This window comes from Neophocaena asiaeorientalis, unplaced genomic scaffold (genome assembly GCF_003031525.2).
Source record: "Neophocaena asiaeorientalis asiaeorientalis breed wild unplaced genomic scaffold, Neophocaena_asiaeorientalis_V1.1 scaffold88, whole genome shotgun sequence".
Taxonomy (NCBI): Eukaryota; Metazoa; Chordata; class Mammalia; order Artiodactyla; family Phocoenidae; genus Neophocaena; species Neophocaena asiaeorientalis.
In genome coordinates, this window is record NW_020175683.1 from 979,826 (window position 1) to 1,005,262 (window position 25,437).

Genomic DNA, 25,437 nt, shown 5'->3' on the forward strand with positions numbered 1-25,437 from the left:
TTTTTTTTTTTTTTTTGCGGTACACGGGCCTGTCACTGTTGTGGCCTCTCCCATTGCGGATCACAGGCCCCGGACACTAGGCTCAGCAGCCATGGCTCATGGGCCCAGCCACTGCACAGTTTGCGGGATCTTCCCAGACCGGGGCACGAACCCATGTCCCCTGCATCGGCAGGCGGACTCTCAACCACTGCGCCACCAGGCAAGCCCCTGTTGGAAGAGTTTTAATCACAGTTTCAAGTTCATTGCTTATGATTGGTCGGTTCATATTTTCTATTTCTTCCTTGTTCAGTCTTGGAAGGTTATACCTTTCTAAGAATTTGTCCATTTCTTCTAGGTTGTCCATTTTATTTGGCGTGGAGTTGCTTGTAGTAGTCTCTTAGGATGCTTTGTATTTCTGCTGTGTCTGTTGTAACTTTTCCTTTTTCATTTCTAATATTACTGATTTGTGTCCTCTCCCTCTTTTTCTGGTGAGTCTGGCTAATAGTTTATCAATTTTGTTTATCTTCTCAAAGAACCAGCTTTTAGTTTTATTGATCTTTGCTATTGTATTGTTTGTTTCTATTTCATTTATTTCTGCTCTGACCTTCATGATTTCTTTCCTTCTACTAACTTTGAGTTTTGTTTGTGCTTCTTTCTCTGGTTCCTTGAGGTGTGAGGTTAGATTGTTTATTTGAGATTTTTCTTGTTTCTTGAGGTAGGCTTGTCTAGCTGTAAACTTCCCTGTTACAACTGCTTTTGCTGCATCCCATAGGTTTTGGATCATCATGTTTTCATTGTCATTTGTCTCTAGGTATTTTTTGATTTCCTCTTTGATTTCTTCAATGATCTCTTGGATTTTTAGTAATGTATTGTTTAGCCTCCTATGTGTGTGTTTTTTATGTTTTTTTCCCCTGTAATTCATTTTTAATCTCATAGCGTTGTGGTCAGAAAAGATGCTTTATATGATTTCAATTTTCTTAAATTTACTGAGGCTTGATTTGTGACCCAAGATGTGATCTATCCTGGAGAATGTTCCGTGCACACTTGAGAAGAAAGTGTAATCTGCTGTTTTTGGATAGAACGTCCTATAAATATCAATTAAATCTATCTGGTCTATTGTGTCATTTAAAGCTTCTGTTTCCTTATTTATTTTCATTTTGAATGATCTGTCCATTGGTGTAAGTGAGGTGTTAAAGCTCTAGGTTTCTTTGTGGAATCAAACCATGGTGTGGAGATACAACAATACTGAAATCATAGAGATGCAGGGATGGAATGAGATCTTAATTGTTAAGACTGTCATTTCCAGGCAAGACCACAAAAAAATGACAGAAATGAGGCTCTGTTTATAAACTTCCAGCAAAAGTGATTCTTTCCCTCATTAACTTACTGTAATGTTTTATTCAGAAAAATAAAAGATAAACACTTTCCATAGTATGTTTATAAGCACCATTTAAATTTAATAGTGCTAATATTCCTGAGATTAACATTTGAAAGATTAGGAATTTTTGAAAGATGATCATAGATATAATAAAAGAGTTTTAAAAACACATAAAGATTGTAATTTCTGGCCTTGGAAAAATACATTCTCAAACCTTACAGCTTTTACTTTGCTATAGATTGTTCTCCACAGATGTCAGTGTAAATAACCTAGTTCTCTCCTCTTTTCATCATTCATAGCAGTTTTGACATTTTTATTTCTCAAATTCTGGTGTTGGACAAGCTGTGTTAACATTAACTTGGGTGTCTGTTAAAATTGCCCGTTCCTGGGCTCTACTTCACAACCGTTGGCTGAGGAATGTTAGTGCCTTTCAGCACGCATTGTTATGATATCTAGTTCTTCATTATGTTCTCATTTGCATTGAATTATTCTTCAGTACTTGATTATGTGTGTAGTACACAGATCGTTCATTAAGTGGAATTATTTCTCAATAAAATTGTAAGCTCCTTTTGAAGGCCAGGATACTGCTATATTCTTCTTTGTATGCTGGGAGTATCATAATGCATTAGAGATTGAGGATGTTGAATTTGAATTTCTTTACATCTTTATTACTTCTTTATATCCCCTGTTCCTTAACTTGATCTCAATTCTTTTTTAACCCACTCCTAATTTAGTAGAATATGTTATATTTCATACCTTACATACCCATGTCTGTAAAATTCCAACTAGATTTCACTTCCTTTCTTTCCTTCCTGCTTTTCCTAACGATTCCTATGGTGCTTCTCTCACTTGGATCATCTCTTCCTTAGCTCTTCCCGCTGCTTTTCTATTTCTAGGTCTTTATACGCAGTGGTGGCTAACCAGGTAAATATTAAGAGAAATATCAAGTACTAAATAAGGTGGACACTTCAATATTAAATTATCATCTATTGTCTGTGCATTTTGTAATAGTGAAATTTTGTCCCAGTTACTATCACTTTTATTAATATGCTTCTATATAAAATAGTAATCTAAATTAAAATAATGTCATTTTTACTCACTTTAGTGTGTGGTGCTTAAAAGGAATCATTCATTCACATATACTAACATCTTTTGCAGAAAAGAATTAAAGAAAGATGTGTATAGGTAGAGATATTTGTTATTTGTTCTATCACACTTTGAATTTTGTGTCTTCTTTTGCTTTTTAAATCTAGCTGATGCTAAATGCTTCATTTTATTCCATCACAGATTAAGAGGGAATTTTTTCAACAAAGATAGGCAGAAATCTCAAAAGAGGCAACTAGGAGCCTTTTAAAAAAGGAATTGTTGGGCTTCCCTGGTGGCGCAGTGGTTGAGAGTGCCTGCCGATGCAGGGGACACGGGTTTGTGCCCCGTGTCCACATGCCGTGGAGTGGCTGGGTCCATGAGCCATGGCCGCTGAGCCTGCGCGTCCGGAGCCTGTGCCCCGCAACGGGAGAGGCCACAACAGTGAGAGGTCCACGTACCACAAAAAATAGATAAGTAAATAAATAAATAAATAGGGAATTGTTGGGGAAAAGAGAAGAATGAAGGGGTCACAGAGGTGAGGAAGAAGTTATGCTCTTGACTCTGCTGTATCAGTATAGACACTGAATAACCTGAGCAGGCTTAGACAATGAGAAAGAAATATCTACTAGTGATTCCCAGTTCCCTGCCCCAGCCACAGGCCTGTGGAAACCATAAGAATTTCTCTACCATATAAAACAGTTTATACTTAGTCTCAAAATATTTTCCTGTCAGTAGCACTTTAGATATTTAAGAAAAAAAGTTATTCCTAATGCCAAATTCTAAGGAATAGCATTACTTTCGAAGACCAAGTTAATTTAATTGATATACAGTAGCTAGCACTCTCACTTGTTAATTAATAAAAAAGATTGTTGATAAATGATTAAAGAGTGTTGAATATAATGAAAAAATTAAATCAAGAAGATTGGGTGTCTTAAGAATGTTTTTAAGAAAATTGATAACCAAAGTTTTACATTGGACCTTTACCAGAGGGAGACACTGTGACCAGTAGGTCACTGTGAAGCACAGAAAAAAGGGTGTCAAAGAACGAGAGAATTTTACAGAGTTTAAGTTAACACTGTCTGAACACTGAATGTGGTGGAAAGGAATGTGGCTTCCAGAGTAGTGTATCCTGTTATGTGCCAACACCCTTTGCTTAAATGTGATCTCACTAAGCAATGGTCTGTGGTGGATATACAGTAAATGCTTTTTGAATGAATGGTGATTGAATGAAGAAGAAAATGAGTCAGTAAATAATTGAGATATGTCCACATTTAGGTATTATGGTGGCTACTTTAAAAATATGAACAGTATTGGGCTTCCCTGGTGGCGCAGTGGTTGGGAGTCCACCTGCCGATGCAGGGGACGCGGGTTTGTGCCCCGGTCCAGGAGGATCCCACGTGCCGCGGAGCTGCTGGGCCCGTGGGCCATGGCCGCTGGGTCTGCGCGTCCGGAGCCTGTGCTCCACAACGGGCGAGGCCACGGCAGTGGGAGGCCCGCGTACCACAAAAAAAAAAAAAAAAAAAAAAAGAACAGTATTAATCACACAATAATGTCTTCACATTATATTTAAAACAGGTTTTAAAAGAAGTTATTTAAATTGTCACTTTTCTTTAATAATAATGTATCTTAAATTTAAGTTATATATAAAATTTTAAAAAGAAAATACATTGAAAAATATATTTCCCTTAAGTTTTCAATGTTTTAAACAACAGTTCAATAAAATCTGAAGTGATATCCTAGGATATACATCCCTAGTTATGTGCTAGGATAAAGTACTGTAAAAAATCAAAGGGTTTCTTTTTCTAAAGGTGTTTCATACATATTTGTTAAGTTTGCTTCATGAAAGGTTAAACTGATTTACATTCTGAGTGTTTTGCAGCTCAGTTTTGCCAACACAGTACTGTATGAAGTCTTCCAGGTACAGAAAAAAGCTGTTTCATGTATGAGCCGGATGGTTTTTGTTTTGTTGTGAACATCAGCCTTTTTGCTTTCTGTCATTTGGATGTTTTTAAGTCTATATATTGCACTGATGTTCTCAGTAAAGATTTGAAGTCTTTGTTTGCTCTTAGATGAATGTTCTAGCCCATCATCCTTTACACATGGTGTGAAACTTTTCCACATATACAATCTAATTGAAAATCACCAGACCACTCCTGACGCATTTATACCACTTTAGGTATATTTCTTTCAGTTTGGCATTTAGTAGCTGTAAATTTGGAGCATATGTTCTCTTAGTCTCAACAACATCATTTTAATATACTTTTTAAAATTTAAAACCAGTCTCAGTATTCATCTCAGAGGACCTCACTATTAATACTTCATTCCATTTATCACCTCACTAAACTTATTCCCTACCCTGGACATATCTGCCCTCTCAAGTAACTAATAGATTATTCCAGCATTTTTTCCTCATACAGAAACAGTGTTGCCTTTCCAGCTTCTCAAAATTGAAAAGGAACTAACATTTATTGAGCATTTTTTATGTGAAGCCCTCAAGTCTGTACACATTATTTCATTTAGCATTTTCAACTGTCTTGTTATATAGGTGTCGCTTACTTAATATTTTACAGATGATAAATTTGAAGCTATAACTATCTTAAGGACGGCTCTTCTCAAGTCCAAAGCTCATGTTCTTCTTTGTTTACATCTTTCCTTGTTAATACTGTTTTCTTTTTGTATTCATTTTTAGTTACAAAAGTGACCATCACAGTAAAAAAATAATATATATAAAGTAGAAAGTGAAATCCATAGTAAACCAGTATTTGTGAGTTACTACCTAGGCTGTGAACAAACAATAGTGAGAAGAAACAGATACCGTTCCTGATCTCAAAAGAAGTTTCTTAATTTCTTGTTCGCAAAGAGAGGTATTAAATAATCCCACTAACAAATACGTAACTATAAAAAAAAAATTCTCTAAAGGAAAGTAGCAGTTCTGCAAGAGCAAATGGCTGATGGGTGGGTTGGAAGTGAGACAGATGTTATTCTAACATGTACAAGGCCTTATAGCTGAAAAAGCCAAGGCTTTTTGAAAAGCTGAGAGAAAGGCATAGAGAGTGTTATGATATAAGCCTGAAGTGATGGGTGGAAACCAAACCACGTATTTTGTAACTTCTGGATTATGTTAAGGATTTTGTTCTTTATTCTCAGAACAACAGGAAGTCTGTTACAAGTTTTTAGCTGAAGATTTGAGGCCTGCAAAAAGTTTACTGTGACTACAATGTAGACGGCTTGGAGAGAGTTTAGAATGGAATATGTGGATGCTAATTGATAGTGAATATGTTTGATGCACATTTAGAAAGAAAATAGGTCAAAAAATGATGAAAGTTTGAGGTGAGGGAAAAGGAGTTATCAAGGATGATGACTGGGATTTTGCTTTATGGAATTAAATGTCTGCCAAACCAATGACTCAGTTATGGAATATAGGGCAATGTCTGTCTTTAAGTAAGCAATCTTATGGAAGAGTCTGAAGCCCAGGGGAGAGAATTGGACTGGAAATATATTTGTCTGGGAGTGTTATGTGTACAGAAGGTGATTGGAGCTATGGGAGTTGATGAGATTGCCCAAGGAGCAAATATAAAGAGCCACATGAAGAGAATCTTGGACTGAGTTTTGAGGACTTCCAACATTTAATGATTGAATAGGAAAGCCAGCATGGAAGGTGGAGAAAGAGAGGAGGAAAAGCTAGATGAAAAAAGTTTTCCAAGTTGGAGTAATAAAGACTAGAGAGGTGAAAAAACAGTGACTGAAAAAGTATATTAAATTTATTGCCATGACTATCACTGATGACTTTGTTGAATAGCACTTCAGGAGTGATAAGAGTGAAAGCCCAATTGGCATTGTCAAGAAGTGAATGAGAGTTGAGAAAATAGAGAGTGAATATTGTAAATAGTGCTGCAGCGAACATTGGGGTGCACGTGTCTTTTTGAATTATGGACATGGAAACAACCTAAATGTCCATCAACAGAGGAATGGATAAAGAAGATGTGGTACATATATACAATGGAATATTACTCAGCCATAAAAAGGAACGAAATTGGGTCATTTGTAGAGACATGGATGGACCTAGAGACTGTCATACAGAGTGAAGTGAGAAAAAGAAAAACAAATATCATATATTAACGCATATATGTGAATATAAAAAAATTGGTATAGACGATCTTATTTACAAAGCAGAAATAGAGACATCGACATAGAGAAGAAACACATGGATAGCAAGGGGGAATACAGGGGGTAGGATGAATTGGAATTGACATATATACACTATTGATCCTGTGTATAAAATAACTAATGAGAACCTACTGTGTATCACAGGAAACTCTACTCAATTCTCTGGGGTGACCTAAATGTAAATGAAATCCAAAAATGAGGGGATATATGTGTATGTACAGCTGAGTCACTTTTCTATACAGTAGAAACTAACACAACATTATAAAGCAACTATACTCCAATAAAAATTTTTTAAAAATAGAGAGTGAATAGAGACAACTAGTAGATGAATTTTGGTTGGGGAACAGAGGAGAGACAAGGCAATATCTGGAGAGTTACATAGTTTCTTATTTATGTATGATTATTATGTAGAGCCTAGGAAGGCTGTAAGGTCCAGGAGAGGGATTGGTCATAGAAAGAAGGAGGGACAATTTGATGTTTTGCTTTGGAGACTTTTTTTCCACACATTTATATATTATAGCTGACTTTATGGTCTTAACTCCTAAACTGTGACTATACTACTTTTTAATCTTCAATAATATTAAGATTAGACAGTTAATAATAAAATCAACAGAAAAATGCACAGAAAAATTTTAGAAGTTTTTCATCCATCTTCTTTTCACCCAGGGATGTAGTCATTATCTTAATGGCAGAATAATTTAATGCCCAGAAACCTTTTGTTTTGTTTTTTCCCTTTGGTCAGCCCCAGTGGATCTCAAACGTAGATGTGCAGAGAAATTGCTAAATAGGATTGTGTATGTCCTATCATACCCTCCACAGCTCTGGATATTATCATAGTTGTTTTTTAATTTTTGTCAACTCAATGGACACCTTCTCATTTTCATATTAATTAATCCATGCTCTCCCTACTTTAACATAGAGAATTTAGAGTGGAGGAAGCATTATATATTCCTCCTTTTATTTCTAAATAATAATTAACGTGTCCAGATTTTGCTTATATTGGATTAACAATTTTTTTTTTTTTGAAATTCCATCCTTGGCCAAGGTAACCCTATATTTCATCCCCTTTGCATGCACGTACCCTAGAGAAGCAAAATGTAAAAAAAGAAAAAAGGAACCCTTTCATGTGAAAAAAACCTTTCACAAATTTACTTATAAAAGTCCACATGCTTAAAATAGCTAGTAGGAAGCAGCCGCATGGCACAGGGAGATCAGCTCGGTGCTTTGTGACCACCTAGAGGAGTGGGATAGGGAGGGTAGGAGGGAGAAGCAAGAGGGAGGAGATATGGGAACATATGTATATGTATAGCTGATTCACTTTGTTATACAGCAGAAACTAACACACCATTGTAAAGCAGTTATACTCCAATAAAGATGTTTAAAAAAAAAAGTCTACATACTTTATCAAGAAGTTTGATGTCAAGGGCCATGTTTTATTCACATTATTTATTATGTACCCACAAGCCTAGTGATATTCAACAATGTAACTCATGTTACATGAGTTAATGGTTTGTGATTTGTTATATCTAAATTGGCATGTGTTCTTCCAAAATGAACATGTTAGTGTTGTTTTAATGATTATTTTTATTGACCACTACCATAATTACTTAAAATACAATATCACTAATCTTTGCAACATTCTATAAAATAAGTATTATTAATCCCATTTTACAAATAAGAAAATTGAGGCCCAGAGATTTTAAGTAAATTATGCTAGTTCACACAGATAGTAACAGGTAAACCTGGGAGTCAGTTCCATGTTTGACCCCAGAGTGCATGTTCTATCTGCCCTGTCATGAATGGTGATATATTTGTTTAGGTTATAAAAACTTGCAATAATGAGTATATTTATTTCCTATCATAAACTTCTACCCAGACAGTTCTGCTGGGCGAGGCCCTGTAATTTTAGGCATTTCACTTTGATCTGTCCTCTACACAGAATCATGCAGTTTTCTCTATACAGAGTATTCTATAGAAGTATAAAAAAATAGATCTTCAAGTAAGCTTTTTTCTTGAAAAGAATAGAACTATTTGTACAGGCATTTAAATATCATTGTTAGCTAATTTTGCCAAAATTTTAATAATTGAATTGGAAAACATATCCTATTTAAACATTATAATATTAGAAAATTTAGTTAGAAGCAGATACTTGTCTGATCTCAAATATTTAACTTTCTAAAAATACTTAACTCTGGTTTTATTCCATGGTGCTCTGGGAGTAACTCACCCTGAGTTCTGCTATTAATGGCGTCAAAGTTTTCCAGGGTTCTCTACTGAATACCATCCTGACTTGGGATTTTGGGGTAACTTGGCAGTGGAAGCATCCACAGGCAACTTTCTGATCATCCGATGACCTTCCTGTGACCTAGCCACAAACACTCTATTAATCTACTTTATCTTGGGGATTAGTAAAGAGAGGGCCACATCCTTTCACCAGGCACATCTGTTCCTAAGTTTTCTTATCTCTCCATGTCCAATTCATACACTACACTTATTCCTCATCAGTCATGAATGTCTATGCTTTTGAGAAGAAATCATTTTCTGTTTGCTGCCTTTAACTTCCATTACAAAAATAAAAAGTTCCTATTCTGTCCTTTCCTGTTTTATATCTACTTTCAAATACCTCAAATGTTGAGTTTGCTTATAGAACACAGTGCAAAGTACCCACTGTTCCCATCAGGTTTTACAGTTTTGCTACTTTTAACAAGAATGATCCTTGTTTAAAGCTGTGAATGATACCCACCAGAGCACCACTTTGATATTTACTTCATACAAATGCATGAGTGGTTCCTCCTAGCAAGATCAAGGAGGTGTTGCACAAAATGAATCATGCTAATGGCAGTTTCCCTGTATCTCTGACTCAGCCACATCTGAAAGAAGAAGATGCCTTGGGCCTGGTTGTTGGGGTGTCTGTCCAGGTCCCCTATCCTGGGACCTGTGGTGTGGGAAGCAAAGCAAGCTCATCAGCAAGCACCTTCCTCCCAGGTTCAAACTGGGGATTACACAGGCGGAAGAAGCTCCCTGTTCCTCCTCCCACTCTGTCCCTGAATGAGAGGTGCTCTTGATTTGGTAGAAATCTTGTTACTTTAATTATAGCATTATGTAAGCAGATAATCCACCCAAAACAACCCCTAACCACTTCTGAATGATATATTTATCTTTAAGTTTCAATTTTTTAAATTAAATACCCATTTTCATTAGCTCTTATAATTATTAAGAGACATATAATAGAACATCATTTACTTGTATCTTAAATTTTGTTTTAAAGTTTTAGGAATATGTTTTTCTTTCTGTATTTAGTAATAGTATAAAAAAAGGAGGAAGTCATCATGGAACACATCTATGCTCCCATGGTTCCGATTTTCATACCCTTATGAATAGCTAAAAATAAGGTGTACAATGGAAATGCTGGTGAACTCTTGGCCAAGTAGTTCATGTGATATATGAGATTACATATGTGTATGTGTGTATAATGAATTCATATATACTATAAAATGTAAACTACAAAGTGGATTTTGATTATTTGTTTAATGGACATTAATTAATAAACTATTTCCTATGGCCAGAACAATCTTTTATACATGCGTATGTTTATCACACAGTCATCAACATACTCTATGGTAAGTTTCCACTATTGCAAGGCAGGCTCACAGCTGAAAATGGTTTGGGGTTGTTGGGCTGGAGCATTTTGATAAATGGAGATAAATGATTAAAATCGTTCAGTCTTTCTAAGCCCTAGCAAAATATGACAGCATGTAAGTCTCCAAAGAGATTTATGTTTGCTCTTACAGCTGGCTGTCCATAGCTGCACCATTCCCTGGGGAGCTCTGCAGAGCTAGTGGATGATGCGAGTGATTCACAGCTGTAAGAGATTTAGGTCCCTTTAAAGTACTGCTTGAGCTACAACAAACTGGTGTTTCAAAAGAAAGTGAGCAAGGCCAGAGGGTGTTCATGAGATTCCCAGCCTCAACCTGGGGAAGCTCACCTGTCAAAGCCAGCTCACTACAACCGTCACTGAATTGTTAGCTGACACGACAAAATATCTGAGATGTCATTATGTGTTGCAAACAAATCCGTGCATATCCACATGTTGTTCCTGGGGCCAGAGAATAGCCAAACAAAACATTGTGAATAAAAGCATGTTTGTGGAAATGTTCGGTTGTCTGTGAGGAAGATGTGATGTGGGAGAAAGTGGCGATGTCATGTATCATAGGAGGGGAAGTCTGGGGAAGAAGAAGGAGAGGGAGGAAACTTTGTGGGCTGCCTTTTATGTACTAATGATATTGACTCCCTGTTCTACACTCTACTCTGGTGGGCCCAGCCCTGTGTGGTGAAAGCAAGGGAAGGAGAGACAGCCAAAACAGATTGCCTAGATCCATTGTACCCCTACACAATCGTCAGAAGAATAAGCATCCACATTTTCCCAACCCTGATTCCCCATTTCTGGGATTTCCTTTCAAACAAAGACGCAAAGGTGTGGATCAAGCAACTTGAATATAGGACTGTAAGGCTTGCAGTTTGACACTGACACTGACTGGTGAAGCAATGTCAAACATAACCGGAAGGATTTGTATCTTTTGTAGAAGACTCAATTTCACCAGTTTACACCAAAGTCATATTTTTGCCTCATGATCTCATTCTTAATCTGTCACAAATACTTCCCAAACTTGTATTAGAATGTCTTCTCCACCATTTATTATTTGCAGACTTTGTAATGATGGCCATTCTGACCAGCGTGATGTGTTACCTCATTGTTGTTTTGATTTACATTTCTCTAATAATTAGCGGTATTGAACATCTTTTCATGTGCCAGTTGGCCATCTGTATATCTTTTTTGGAGAAATGTCCATTTAGGTCTTCTGCCCATTTTTTGGTTGTTTTTTGGGTTTTTTTTTGATATTCAGCTGTATGAGCTGTTTGTGTATTTTGGAAATTAATCCCTTGTCAGTAGCATCATTTGCAAATATTTTCTCACATTCTGTGGGTTGTCTTTTCATTTTGTTTATGGTTTCCTTTGCTGTGCAAAAGCTTTTGAGTTTAAATAGGTCCCATTTGTTTATTTTTGCTTTTATTTTCATTACTCTAGGAGACTGATCCAAAAAAATATTACTGTGTGATTTATGTCAGAGTGTTATGCCTATGTTTTCCTCTAGGAGTTTTATAGTATCTGGCCTTACATTTAGGTTTTAATCCATTTTGAATTTATCTTTGTATATGGTGTTAGAGAATGTTCTAATTCCATTCTTGTACATGTAGCTATCCAGTTTTCCCAGCACCACTTACTGAAGAAACTGTCTGTTTTCCATTGTATATTCTTGCCCCCACTGTTGTAGATTAATTGACCATAAGTGCATGGGTTTGTTTCTGGGCTTTCTATCCTATTCCATTGACCTGTATTTCTGTTTTTGTGCTAATACCATATTGTTTTGATTACTGTAGCTTCATAGTATAGTCTGAAGTTAGCATGATTCCTCCAGCTCCATTTATCTTTCTCAAGATTGTTTTGGCTATTCAGAGTCTTTTGTGTTTCCATACAAATTAAAAATTTTTTTGTTCTAGTTCTGTGAAAACTGTCATTGGTTATTTGATAGAGATTGGATTCAATCTGTAGATTGCCATAGGTAGTATGATCATTTTAACAATATTGATTCTTCCAATCCAAGAAGATGGTATTTCTTTCCATCTGTTTGTGTCATCTTCAGTTTCTTTCATCAGTGTCTTATTGTTTCCAGAGTACAGGTCTTTTGCCTTCTTAGGTAGGTTTATTCCTAGGTATTTTATCCTTTTTGATGCAGTGTAAATGGGATTGTTTCCTTAATTTTGAACTCTTCTACACTGTTGGTGGGAATGTAGATTGGTATAGCTGCTGTGGGGAACAGTATGGAGGTTCCTTAAAAAAACAAAAATAGAGTTACTGTGTGATCCTGCAATCCTACTTCTGGGCATATATCCAGAGGAAACTCTAATTTGAAAAGATATATGCACCCCAATGTTCATAGCAGCACTGTTTACAATAGCCAGGACATGGAAGCAACCTAAATGTCCATTGACAGATAAATAGATAAAGAAGATGTGGTATATATATACAAATGGAATATTACTCAGCCATTAAAAAGAATGAAATAATAATACCATTTGTAGCAACATGGATGGACCTGGAGATTATTATACTAAGTGAAGTAAATCAGAGAAAGACAAACATCACATGATATCACTTATATGTGGAATCTAAAAAAAAGGATACAAATGAACTTATTTACAAAACAAATAGACTCACAGACATAAAAAACAAACTTATGGTTGGTTACCAAAGGGGATGGGGGGGAGATAAATTAGGAGTTTGGGATTAACATATCTATACTACTATATATGAAATAGGTAAACAACAAGGACCTACTGTATAGCACAGGGAACTATACTCAGTATCTTATAATAATGTATAATGGAAAATAATCTGAAAAAGAATATATATATATATATGTATAACTGAATCACTTTTTGCTGTACAGTTGAAACTAACACAACATTGCAAATTAACTATACTTCAATTAAAAAAGAATGTCTTTTATTTTACAGTATTTTATTGAGATATATAAACTTAGCTGTATAAAACAACACAAATTTCTTAGCTCACGATTCTGCAGGTCAGAGGTCTCTGCACTGCATGGCTGGGTTTTCTGCTAAGGCTCTCACAAGGTGAAAAGAAAGATGTCACTGGCTGTGTTCTCATCTGAATGTAGGGATGTTGTTACAGATTCATTCAGACAATTGCAAGAGTTCCATTCCTTGAGGTTGCAGAGTTGTAATCCCTGTTTCTTTGCTGGCTGTCTCTCATCTTCTAAGCAGCTGCCCACATTTCTTACCATGTTGCGCTCTCCATCTGCAAAGCGGGCAATGGAGAATCTCTCTCCTTTTGAATTCCTCTCATGCTTCAAATCTCTTTATCTAGGGAAATCTCTGCCCTTTTGATGAGCTCACTTAATTAGGTCAGGTCCACCCAGGATGACCTCCCTTTTTTAAAGTCAACTATGTTATATAACATAACCAATAAGAGACTGAAGTCCATCATATCCCCAGTCCCAGGGATTATACAGGACTTGTACATTAGGGAATGTGGATGTTGGGATTTTCTTAGAATTCTGTCTACCGTATCTGGAGACAAGATCTATGTAGTGAATCATGCAGCAGCTTCTGGGCTATGTTATTGATTTTTAAGAGTTCTTTATATATTCTGGATATGAGTCCTTTGTCAGATATATGTATTTAACTTGATTCTCCCAATCTGTGGGTTGCCTTTCATTACTTAATGGAATATTTGATGTGCAAACCTTTTAAAATTAGATAAAGTTGAATCTTCTTTTTTTTTTGATAATTAGAACTTATGCATTGTGTTAAAGTGTTAATAAAAAAAATTTGCCTGCACCAAGGTATGTAGTTAGGCCATTCAAGATGGCTGTTCTGTTGCTCTCTGTACATTCCCCTGCTCAACTAGTCCCTGCTTCACTCACATGACTATGGATTCCTCTTAATTATAGGGCTTAATTAGTCCCTGGTGACTGATGAGTCCACCTGAGGTTAATTCTCCCTATAAATGGTAGCCTCCTTCTCCTCTGAGTAGCAAAGACTGCTGCCTTGTCCTGTCTGCTGTCTGCCGCAGGCAGTGGGGTGTCACTCCATGATCCTTCATGTGAGATCGCCTATCGAGTAAGCCATTGATGTCTCTGTTGCTGTCTCAGGGCTCTTTCTTTGGTCTTTGAGACTGGGCAACTACAAGGCTTGTAGGCCTGGAGGGTGCAGCCCAACAAAGGTCATGAACATTTTTGTTTTTTTCTATGGACATTATAGTTTTTAGTTTCCACATTTATGTTTCTGATCCATTCTGATTATTTTAGGAGGAGGGGGATATGGTGCAAGGCAGGGGTCAGAGTTAGATTTTTTTCCTATATGGATATTTAGTTGCTTCAGCACCATTTAGTATGTACTTATTTATTTTTGATTAGGTATTGTATGTGTTTGTCTCAATATAATGTCATTACCCTTGGGTGGTGATTCTATTGCGAGGAAACTATGCAAGTTTGGAGGTAATCCACCACATGCTGCTTGCATTCCTGTGCATCTTGCAGGGCGTAACAAGGATGCACGGTCCTGACCGCTCTTTCCCTGGGCGATTTCTCAGGGTTGTGTTAGCAACTAGTGACCTTGAAAGGTAAAGTAATGTTTCTCTCTGGGACAAAGAGCAGGCTTTCTTATTGCATCTTATGAAATCAGTGGATTCCCCCAGTTCCGTGTTCCTCAGCTGTGATGCCAACCACTGTGTACATCCGCCGTATGCATCCTTCTGGGCCATATCACACCACTCCCATTGGACTTCTGGGCCAGGAGATGTCTTGTAAACATGCTGACACTCGTGCTGCTTACTGTGCCATGAGTGATGAAGTTCTTTGTTTGTGACCCAAGAATCTTAGGTCTGCTGCCAGCATCCTTGAAATAGTAACTTACTTCCTTGTAAAGGATAAACTGTCTTGTATAAGGCTAACTTAGTATCTTGTAGAAAGGACAAAATCAAATCCAAGACCTAACTATGTCATCTGACTCACTCATCAGAACATCCTATTAAACGGCTATTTTTATCACCATTTCATAGATTAAAAGGCCAAGACCATAAGAGGCTAAGGAAACTGCCTAATTTTGTTGAACTACATAGCCAAAACTCATTTTTTAACATTTTAAAATTGTGAGATGTAGCATAAACATAGAAATGTGTATAAAATATGCATAGTATTTAGGGAATAGTTACATAATGAACATCCATGTAACCACTGCTTAGGTTAAGAACTGGAACATTGTCCCTACACCAGAATCTCTGCAGGAGTCTCTTCCAGTTTACATCTCCCCTTTTCTTTCCTATAGACAGTCTTTATCTTAATTTTCATGATAGTCACTGTGTTGTTTTCCTTATAGTTAATCATGTATACTTCCGTAAACAATATGGCATGAGTTTGCTGGTTTTCATCTTCATAAAAATGAGTATATAGTCTGTGGATTATTTTGAATAGGGCTTCTTAAGGTCAGCATGTTTCTAAGATTTATCATTGTTGCTTGTTCACTTTGCAACATAGTGCATTGTATTAATATGCATAAATTTCTTTATCAGTCTTGTTTTTGAGCAAGTGAATTGTTTCTAGCTTTGAGCTATTACAAAAAGATGTTTCTGTGAGTATTCTTATAGAAGTCTTTTGTGAGCATGTGCATTCATTTCTCTTCCATGTACTGTGTACCTAGGAGTGACTTTCTAAGACATTGGGCAGAATAGTTTCCTTTATTAGAAAATGCCAGAAAGTTTTCCAGAGTGATTCCACTGTTTTACATTTGCAACAGCAGTATATGAAAGTTCCAGATGCTCCATTCTCATCAGTGCTTGGTATTGAGGATCTTTTTAATTTTAACCTTTCCGTTTGTTGTGTAGTGGTATTTCATTGTGGTTTTCATTTTCATTTCTCCAATGACTAATGAAACTGACAGTGTGGCCATATGCTTAATGGTCACTTGGATATCTTCTTTTGTGAAGTGCCTGTACATGTCTTTTACCCAATTTTTAATTGGTTTGTATTCCTCTTTTTCCTATTGATTTGTATATATAGCAAAGATTTTTATCTGTTTTCAGTTAAAGGACCTGACCTGTAAATTTATCCTGTAATTTCTTGCTCCCTCCCTATTTGCCGGAAGCATCATATGGACACAGATAGCTTGAAGGAAGTGTGGGAAAAGTATTTTTACCTAGGTGGCAGTGTGCCTAGCCAAATCTTTACCACAGAAAAAGGAAAACACTGATATTATGGAGGACAGCTAGCTGCTTCTATTCAACTAGGGCTTGCCCTAAAAATTTAAGTGTTCATTATTGCTGTGTGATGTACATGGAACTTTGCGGAACTAACTATAGAAGCATTAAAAGCATCAAAAATTTTTACTAAAACTCTGTTTGGTTCAAGGTGAATCTTGACTAGAAATAAATGAGTTTCTTACAGAAATTTATTCCATGCATCAGCTCCGACTACAATACCAGGCCAAGCTGTACCTCTATAATGAATGTGCAAGTATGGTATTGGAGCACTAAGCTCTAGCATGGCATGATGGTGTTTTTGTGGTATTTAGCATGACCCGTACAAGTGTGCTAACTCCTAAAATTATCTACCAAGGCCACATCAGTTAAAATCTGACTACACAACAATAAAAACCATTCACATGGACAAATAGGCCATCACAAACTTACAGCATTAAAAAGCCACATGGTCTGCTTCCATTTGCAAGTATTACGCTGCTAGCTGGACCCACTCCTTGTCGGTCCCTTGACTAATGTTCCAAATATTGGTGAATTGACCCAAGTAGGATGCCATAGTTCGACAACTGGAGTTCAGAAAGTCAGCTTTTACTGATTGTTGGAGAATGTGACCTAGGTATGCAGCAAAAATAGCTTCCAAACACTGAGTCTTGAATTACGAAGGTTCGACCAGCAGGCAGCGCTGGATGATCACAGGCCTCCTGTTGCAGTGGCCGTGCCTTTACCACCCAGCTTACAACAGGGCTAAGAGCAGAACAGAGTGCATAGTCTGTGCGGGCGAGCAGAGTCAAAGAGGAAAGAGGAGGTGGCTGACTCCCATATCACCATGCATTAACCATTCCTGTACCATATTCCTCTTTTCATGAGAAACAGTGAGTAAAGGAAACGTCAGAAATGACTTCGCTCCACCCACCCCCAAATACACTCTTGACTGTAGATTTGGTTAAAATAAAATGATATGGGAAGACTGAGTATAAACTGTTGAACACTAATGTATCAAAGAAATACAAACAAAAAATAAATCAAGGTGATACTATGAATATTATATAAAGCAGAACTAAAGGAAAAGAGTTTTACATTAGACAAAGAGGAATTTTATTCTGCTAGAGTATTCTGTTCAAAATAAGAGTTAAAACTGCTACCTACCCAACAGCATAAATTGCAATATATAAATTAAAAACAGATTGAAATATGAGGACAATTGTCATGAGCATGATAACAGTATATCAGCCTGCCTCAGTCATTCACCAGCTAACTAAATATGTAAGATAAATAAATATAGAGGACTTTGAATGTATAAAAGGATGATTTAATGGATCCTCAACAAAGTATATACCTCTTTTCAACTACCCACAAAATCATTATAATTAAAATTTTTTTCATTTATTCATCATAAAAGTCAACAAATTTCCATACTAGCAATAGCATAGGCCATATTACCTAATAAATTAATGCCATTAATTAATAATTAACATGAATATTTTCACAATAACAGTAATAATAACACCTCAGTTAATTTGGAAACTTTACAAAAGAAGAGAAACTTCCTGCAAAAGAACATTTGGGTCAAAAAGCATAGCAAGGTGCAAGTTGAAACCTAGTTAGGAAACTATAGTGAGAATAGCAAAGGGAGAACCTGGAGGGAAAAAGTAAACAGAGAAAAAAAAAATCATGGTCTTAAATGTTTATATTTTGACTCAAGAAATAACTGAAATAAATGAAGTATAATTCAACTCAAGAAATCAGGGGGGAAGCATACAACAAATGTAGGGACCACAGGAAAAAGGATATAATGGAAGTAAAGATAAATGATTGAGACCCTGGGAATGTAATATGATGGGCTATAGGGAAGGATGGGGGGGTCTTTTTTTTAATCATTATTTTCTAAAAAACAAAACCAAATATTAAAAATTTTAAGAATATTCTTGTTCCCAGCATGCCTGATTATTCTGTTAGTAAAATTTCTTCTTGAATAAAATTAATTGATGTTCTGTTAATGTGTGTGTCTGTGTGATATGTGCATGTGTATATGTGCGTGTGTGCATTCCAAAATGTAAATGAATATAAGGACACAAGTGCTTTTATTCCTATCATGCATTATTAGGATTATCTAGACCAATAAGAACTAGTAATGCTTTAGCATTTCATGTATGTTTGAGGTACATGTTGGGTTGAGAGTGGGGATAAGAGTAATATTTCATTTAAAGTCAAATTAAGATCATTAGGAAATAATTTAGTTAAGAAAACAATGATTATTTGTGTTTTTATTTATTACTTGTGTTGTTAGAAGAATATGGAAAAGATTTTATTGTCCATATAAAATCAGTAAAATTTGTTTTGTGCTTTTCCTCCTGGTTTCTTGAGTTGAATTATCACTTCATTTATTTAAGTTATTTCTTGAACTAAAATGTAAACATTTAAGGCTATGAATTTTTTGGTAATTATGATTCATGCAGCAACTGTTTATTGAGGAACTACTGTGTGCAAACTACTAGAGAGGCAGTGACGAACAAAAGCTGATGTAGTTCCTGATCTCATGGAACTTACAGTCTAGAGGATAAAAAAGATGTTAATCAAATATTATATAAAGAAATATAACAAATGTAAATATAATAAATGAAAGGTATTACTTGAGTATGTACTATTTGAAGATATAAGATCATATAAGAAGAAGGAGATTTGATATAGCCAAGCATATCAGGGCAGTCTTTCTTAAGGAAGCGACAGTTTAGCAAAGATTTTGGAGTTAATGATATCAAGTCAATCAGTCAATTGGCAGGTAAAGAGTATTCCACACAGAGTGGCTAGCATATTCATAGGTACCCTGGCAAGGACAGATAAGATCTTTCAGGAACCAGAAAAATGGTGAGTGTGGCCGACATCCAGGGTGGGAGTCAGTCAGCCAGTGAGTAGCTTGTGTATAGTGGAAGAGATGAGACCGTGCAGGTTCTGCTAGGAATTTAGATTTTTACAGAAAAGCTGTGGGGATTCATTGAGGTATTATAAACAAAATGTGTGTGTGTGTGTGTGTGTGTGTGTGTGTGTGTGTGTGTGTATGTATATGACAGACGTGCATGGTTTGATCAGGCTTGTATTTTGAAAATATTCTGGCTACAGTTTGTGAAGAGAGTTTGGTGGAAAGCAACAATGGGACTAGGGAAGCCAGTTAGGAAGCTATTATAAGTGTCCAGGTGGCAGCTAACGATAATATGGATTGAGCTCTGGTGGCTTAGTTACGGAAGCATCTATTAGCATGGTCTAGCCAATGTTCTAATCTTATCTGGACCTCTTTATTTATGGTTTTACAGAAATAAATAAGGAATTAATCACTCTAAACAATTCATGATAAAAACAAGATAAAAAGAGTCAAAGAGAGTAGTCAAATTTGAATTATAAGTAACCATCTCCAGAGATACATTTCAATAATGTTGTTCTAGGATAAGAATTCTGAAAAGAGTTTGGCAGTAGTATACATAGCAATCATTAAACATCACTATATTATACTCCATTATGCAAACTAATGAAAAGTTGGTTATATTTTATGTAGCATTCTTCCACATCTTGAAAATAATACTGTATAAATATTTTAATAACACTTCCAGCTTATTAGACAATAATTATTGACTCATTTGTTAGTTTATTTGTAGTGTGATAACACTGATTTATGACACATTTATTTAAAAAATTTAACAAAATCCTACCCATTCACTTATTTTTTTCAAGTGTTCATACAAAAATGAGTGATTTTGCAATCATATAGTCAATACATTTAGCCTACCCCCAGGGACTTGCAGATTCTGTCAGATTATAATTTGAGACCCACTATTTTTAGGAACATCACCTAAAGGATTACATGATATACAGTGTTAGCAACACTTAGTCAGATATAATTGGGAATCACTGTTTAGTCATATACTCCTTGCCTTCAAATAGGGTAAGCACTGATCTTACTGGTTTCAGGGTAAGGACAAAAAGAGCTGTGTTAAGCTGATCTTTTTTCCACAGTGGAATATAAAAGTTCTCCATAATTTATGTTGAATTTGAGGTTAATCTATGTGCAACATCTACCATTCTATGAATTGCCTGTCAGTTCTGTTGATTTGACTGTTACATGTTTAATTGAAAAGGATCATTTTCTCAAAGTAAGGGAAATCTTTTAAAGATAATGATTTAAGATATATTGTCTATGAAGAGCATCTCCCTAATAGAGGTACTTACCTCAGCTATTTTTCAAAAAAAATTATTCTTACTTACTTACAAATGATTTCAATTATTGTGTTATTCATGTATGTAAGTACAGATGCATTGATTTCAGTGAATCAGAAACCATCTGATTATATATATATATATATGCATATGCATATATGCTCAAATTTGGTTTGACCTAGGTTACAAATTACCATATCAGTTTTTTAAATGGTGTGTAGCAAACCATTAAATGACAATGTTCATAAAATAATTATCTTTGCCAGATTTTATTATCTCTTACCTTTTATTACCATTTATTATTTTTATTAATTTTGGTTTTTAAGAGTCTCATGTTCTACCAGCTGAGTTAGCCAGGAGGATATAATTTTGGTTTTAATCTGCCTAATTCTTTTAATCTTACTTGTATCTATGAAGATACTATTATTTGCATATTTTGTAAGAATCTCATACATAATTTTGTTTAATGGCTTTTATGAAGCATTTTGAGAATTTGAAATGACAAGTGTTTAGTGATCTGAGAACCTACTCTTGCATTTGTTCCTCATCCCCAGATTCTCTCCTAATCAGCTCTTTCTCCGCTTAAGAAGAAACCATAATCACTCTTAATGCAGGAAGTGGGTGGGGTAAGCACTGAGGGGCAGAAGAGAGAACTCACAGGATGTCAGATCTGGCAAAAGTAAGAGCTAAAACAACCATACCCCTTAATTTATATTTTATAAAGCATGCTGTCCTACAGAAGGTTATATAAAGATTTTTCTAAGTTCTTTAAAAACTTTGGGACCCTAAACAGAACCTACAAATTTGAATATGTTCAATACTTCACTTTTCAAATGTTTACTAAATTCTACCAACTACAGTTTAGTTTCTTTGTTTTTCAGCCCACATTTACAGTGTTGGCATTTATTGTTTCTCATTAGGGTTGGCTTTACTTATACATACACCACACACACACACACACACACACACACACACACACACACACACACACACACACACACCCATTAAAAAATATACAAAAAAAAAAAAAAAAAGAGTTTTACCTCTTGCATTATTTAGGAATTATATCTGGCTACCAAAGGTAAGACCTTAAAACGGTGACTTATGTGAATTAGATTTTTCTTTTTTTTTCTCAGGTGAGAAGCAGTCCAGAGAGGCAGGCCAGGGAAGTATAATTGGTGTGTGCTGTCGTTATTGCTCCCAGATTCCCTCTATTTTTCTGCTCTGCCATCTGTAGAACTTGTTTCAATTCACAAATTGCCTTGTGAGTTATAGGATAGATACAGCAGCTCCAGCAATCATGTCTGCATTGGTGGCAGAAAAGAGGAGGAAGAGAGGCAGGGAGGGAGGCATTTTACAGTTAAGTTCTTTGTTGCTGCTTCTAACAATAAATACATTGTTAAATATAAAATAAGGGGTAAATGGATTTTGAGCGGGCAACTCACAGTCTCTGCCACATCTTTCTTTTATATATCTCTTTATATCTTTTGTAGTTCTCAACTACTTTTAGCCATAAAACTTTCTTAGGATTTCTCACAAGCCTGAGTCACCATGGGGGTCAGTAAAGTAACAAACTCCAGTGCATATGCTGATTCAACTAGTTGAAGTCATGGCTATGTACACACTTTTGAATATGGATAAAAATAGTATCCAAAAGAATTATGCAGTGCTTGGAGAGGGTTGGTGTCAACAAGTACATATCCCAGTGTTAGGATGACTACCGACAGGGGCAATATCCAGGTGCAACGTTCGCTTAGTTTACAATTTTTTCTTTTCTCTCTACATCTGGTTAAGTAGAAACACATTTATTTTTACTGTGTTTGGGGAAAGAACCAAAACCACTGCAACATTTCTGCTTTTTTCCCCCCAAAACTTTCTGAAACTTGATTGTTGGATTGGTAACATTGATTAAATGAAATTCCTTTGAAGCGTCACTCTGGTGGTGGCTGTCAAATAGGCTAATTCTGTTTTTCACTGTTTACATAATTTTCATGAAAATATGATCATCTGTTTTCACTTTATTAGATTGTAGTTGAAGGCATCACCACATAATGTATAAGAACATGGGTTTTGGAGATAGATATAGGTGGGTTTAAAAAATCTGAATCTTCTCCTACCAGCTGCGTGTGACCTGGGAAATCTCTGTAATCTCTGTCAGTCTAATTTGTGACATGGAGATAAATACAACTTCAAAGTTCTGATAGAATTAAATGAGTAAGTGGATGTAAAGTGTGCAGCTGAGTGCATGTCACATTGTGGACATTCAATAAAGAAAGCTACTATTGTTACTGCTATTACTCCTACTTTTCTAAATTGACCTGCCATTAAGCATTATGCCGCTGTTAATACAGACTTTTTAGATTAGAGATTAAAATGTCAACTCAACTCTAATTACTCTCAAGAAACCCCTTTATTTTACGTAAGGACTTTAATTTGAATCTTATCATCCTTTATGGGAGTTTAGAGTCCCAGATATTTTGCTGTTTCTCTTCCAAGGATGTGGCTGTTATTTAGCCAGGGGCAGGCCTGTACTGTGTGGTTACCTCTGGCATCTGCTCTCATTACCCTGGTAGCTGTTCTGATCGGTAATGCCTGCCTGATAGTGGTTGGTCTCACTCTTACTCAGAATTATTACTTCAGAATTCCTGATTAAGATTCAAAACAGAAATGAATAAAATTCTACTGTGGTGGAATCTTTACAAAAATGAGCTGTTGTGAAAAGAAAATAAATGCATAATGGTCTTGGAAAACATGGTATCGGATTAGGCAGGGCCTGAAATAATAGTTATCATTTATTTGACCACCTGCTATATTTTAGGTATTAACTATACTGTATGTTTTAAATACATTCCAATTAATTTTCACAACCACCATATGATGTAAGCATCATTTGCTCTATTTTCCAGCAAGAAATGTGAGTTGTAGATAAGTGATTTGTCCAAATTTATATGGCTAATAAATGTTGAAGACAGAATTTAAATTTCTACCCTGCTAGACTAAAAACTGCCATGAAGAATTGATATTCTTCTTCTAAAAAATGATACAGGGAGACATTTGGAGTAAAGCTGAGAATTGTTTTCTCATTCATAAAGGAGCAGGTTAGATTATTATTTTGTGAAAATCTAAGCCATTACTTTGCTTCCTCACACTTTGGCACTCTGCTCTGTCTCTGTAGAAAACTTTCAAGCGAGTTTGACAATCCCACTAAACACTAAGACAATAAGATTTTTCCCGCTTGGGTACACATGGACTCCTGAGAGAGAGAGGGAGACAGTTCAATACCTTAAAATTTTGCCTTTACACTTGGAACATGCATATTCATATCTGTGATAAGATTTCAGAAATGTAGATAATCTTGCATTTTTCTGCTCTTGAAATACCCTCTCTAAATGTATTATATATATTTATTGGGTCATATATAGTGTCACTTTTCCTGAAATCTGCCCATGAAGGTTTGCTAAATTTAGCAAATAAAAATATGGGATGGCCAGTTAAATTTTAATTTCAGATAAACAACACATAATTCTTTAAAATAAGAATGTCCTATATAACATCTGGGACAAACTAATACTAAAAAACTCTATTGTTTTTCCAAAATTCATGATTGGCCATCCTGTACTTTATTTTGCAATCATAAGTGGAAGAAGTATTGTGAAATAGAAACAACAAACATCTACAACAATAAAAATAAAAAGATATTACCTTCAAATTTGAACAAACTAGACTTCAAATTACATGTTTACCACCTAAGTATGTGACAAATCAGTGCCTCTTGGAGTGGACAGGGTATGTAGAAAGAGTACAACATCTCCATTCACCCTTGGGGAGAATTAGAGTGTGGTCTTACAAACTCTGGCATTTTAAATGCTTAGGGATCTCTGGAATGCCCATTGGGATGCTCTGTAGGATAAGCAGATCCATATGGATATTCTGTAACCTGATAGAAATATTAAAAAATATTTCCACACTTTAAAAATAATTTGAGGGCTTCCCTGGTGGCGCAGTGGTTGAGAGTCCGCCTGCCGATGCAGGGGACACGGGTTCGTGCCCCCGTCCGGGAAGATCCTACATGCCGCGGAGCGGCTGGGCCCGTGAGCCATGGCCGCTGAGCCTGTGCGTCCGGAGCCTGTGCTCCACAACGGGAGAGGCCACAACAGTGAGAGGCCCGCGTACCGCAAAAAAAAAAACAATAATAATAATAATAATAATTTGAAAACCATTACTCCTGTGCATTTCCTATCTGAACCAATTATTTTATATTGATTTGCACTACATGTGGATTAACATTTCTGTGGATGTTTTTTGTTTCCTTGACTCAATTCTAAACTCTGTATAGGCAGATGAGTAATCCTAATGGGGCATAGAATCTAGGGAAAAGTACACTGTGTGTCAAAATTTTCCATCTTCTTTTTTATAGATGACAAATAAAACAAAATTATAACAGTCTTAAAACCTAATTAAGAGCAAGGAAAGTATATGTGGAGGAAGCAATCCCGTACTTTTTACATTTTCTTGATGATAATGAGCTATAGTAAACATTGTATAAATAATAACTTAGCCCTTAACAGCATCAACCAGCAACATCTTCATTCATTAAATTCTCAAAAATTAAGAGTTATGTGATCAACTGAATTATTTATACAATTGACAAGATATGGCATAGGCCATCTCACACATATTTCTGTTAATGGCTTAGAAATATAACAGAAACTCAGTGTGATAGATCAACTTGATAGAATCATGTGACTAATTTTGCAGAAACTTAGAGGCATCACTTATTTCT